This window comes from Lutra lutra, chromosome 12 (assembly GCF_902655055.1).
Source record: "Lutra lutra chromosome 12, mLutLut1.2, whole genome shotgun sequence".
Taxonomy (NCBI): Eukaryota; Metazoa; Chordata; class Mammalia; order Carnivora; family Mustelidae; genus Lutra; species Lutra lutra.
In genome coordinates this window covers 44,489,582-44,492,110 of record NC_062289.1, presented here as the reverse complement: position 1 = coordinate 44,492,110, position 2,529 = coordinate 44,489,582, and the positions used below count along the sequence as shown (strand labels likewise).

At 39.3% G+C, this 2,529-nt stretch overlaps 1 pseudogene; it reads right to left on the bottom strand.

The window, feature by feature from the left end:
• Nucleotides 1-1,832: 1,832 nt before the first annotated feature.
• Nucleotides 1,833-2,022, bottom strand: LOC125082716 (cytochrome c oxidase subunit 7C, mitochondrial-like; annotated as a pseudogene).
• Between the last annotated feature and the right edge of the window lie 507 nt (nt 2,023-2,529).

Sequence of the window (2,529 nt, the reverse complement as noted above, 5' to 3'; positions counted from 1 at the left end):
GGCCACCTACCCAACTCAGTCACGTTCTACCCAATCCCTGTTTCCTACCACACTATTTTCTACCTCTTCCATGAAAATTTCAGCTTCATAAAAGCTAAGACCTTGTTCATTTATTCACCAAGACTCCACAAGACTTAGCACAATGCGCAACATGTACCAGGCTTCTGTGAACACTGAATAAATAAACTAATGAAATTCAACCCTAAATTGTGACACCATATCCTCTATCTGGCCTTTTAGAATGTAATATTTTTATCAATGTCTTATTTTGAGCTATAGAAGACCCAGGTCTTTTTTGTTGTTTTTTCCTCCTTATGTTTTACCAGGTAAATACACTACATAGTGAAATAAGAATTTAAAAAGACCCTGAGAGAGTAAGGTCAAACCCACACAATAAAAGGACATAACAAGGATACATGGAAAATACTGCACCTAGAATCAAAGGAATCTTGTGTGCCTGTCTAGGACAGGGCAACTCGGTTTGTCATCAGGATTTGTAAGAAGTACCTTGAGTTTAAGTTCATCAGTTTTGTAATGCACCAACAGTGTGATGTATTGAACACACACACACACACACACACACACACTGAAGCCTTGAAATCAAAAGAGGGTACTTGCAGACCAAATGATATACTTGCTCAATTCTAGACATTGACATTTAAGAAAACTGGAAAAACACTAGATGTGGTTGAAAGAGAAAAGTGATTAGGAGTGTAGAGGCCAAGGGCAGGCTATCTCAAGAAGGGATACCTCAGCATGAAGATTATTTTTGATTTAAAAGCAATCAAAATACAGCAGATGCAAGAAAAGCTCTTTACCTCCCCCACAACTGCCTGCTCCAAGAAAGGAGCTTCTAGCATAGAGAACTACATTATGATGTGAATTATATCTGGTAGACAGGGAGAAAACTGCAAGGCCACTATACTCAAAATCCTGTTTGTCCTATTGTTTGTGAAAGGGCTAGCAAATAAAGACCAAAATTTTTTTTCATCTTCCTATAAATTGCATTCTTTTCCATTCAAGTCCCAAACCTTTATACTCTCATTATCCTTAGCTTTTTGTTTTGTTTTGTTTTGTGTTTTTTGGTTTGTTTGCTTGTTTGTTTAAAGATTTGAGAGAAAGCATGCACACACACACACACACCAGGGTGAGCATAGTGGGGGGGATGCAGAGGGATCGAGAATCTCAAGCAGATTCCACACCTAGCACAGAGCCTGTTGTGAGGCTTGATCCCACCACCCTGAGATCATGACCTGAGTTGAAATCAAGAGTCAGACATTCAACTGTCTGAGCCACCTAGGTACTCCAATTTGCATTTTTTTTAAAGATTTTTTTTTTTTAATTTATTTGTCAGAGAGAGAGGGAGAGAGAGCGAGCACAGGCGGACAGAATGGCAGGCAGAGGCAGAGGGAGAAGCAGGCTCCCCGCCAAGCAAGGAGCCCGATGCGGGACTCGATCCCAGGATGCTGGGATCATGACCTGAGCCGAAGGCAGCTGCTTAACCAACTGAGCCACCCAGGCGTTCCCAATTTGCATTTTTTAATATAACATATTACCAACAAATTCTGACCTAATAATCAAAAATTAAATAAAAATCTCAAAATTTAAAACCAAGAAATAAGCTAAATCACACACACATTTTGACCAAATACTGGAATATTTCCCAAGTAAAAAAGTAAACTACATTCCATGTTTAAGAGAGAGACATTAAGGATTCATGCCTTTATCTACAAACATATCTAGTATGAATTCAAGAGTTTGGTCCATTTTCTAAAGAGATCACCCCTCTTAAAATGCTCTTTCTCACATCTGTTTAATGAATTAAAACACCTTTATTTCTTAAGCAGTTGGTGTCTTACTATAAAAGGGTATGGCAAATCCAGATCCAAAGTACACAGCCATCATAATTAGTAACCACCACTCGTTTTCCACTGAAAATGGCAAATTCTTCCTTGGGACCTCCTCATAGTGGCTCCTACAGAACACAGAGGTTGTAAACTTCTGGATGCTTTGTCACAACATAGCACTATTTGAAGTTTTGTGAAAGGTGCAGAGATTGAAGACAGCAAAAAATCCTATTCTCTTTAAAGTAACATACCTCATTTTGTCTGTCTTTGGAATGTCCATGTCTGTGTAGAGATGTACAAAATTTTTATTTTCTACTATTAGTCTGTCTTATGTCAGTATGATTCTTTTTTTTTTTTTAAGATTTTATTTATTTATTTGAGAGAGAGACACTGAGAGAGAGCATGAGCGAGGAGAAGGTCAGAGAGAGAAGCAGACTCCCCACGGAGCCGGGAGCCCAATGCGGGACTCGATCCCGGGACTCCAGGATCATGACCTGAGCCGAAGGCAGTCGTCCAACCAACTGAGCCACCCAGGCGTCCCTGTCAGTATGATTCTTAGTCTAGCTAGAAGAATCTTGAAGGGCAGAGGAAAATTCTCTCCTACAAGAGTCATGGAAAACTACCCTAATAAGTGAATCTAAAGCTTTTACCCAATAACCTCAATAAGAAAGGATTTTCTAAC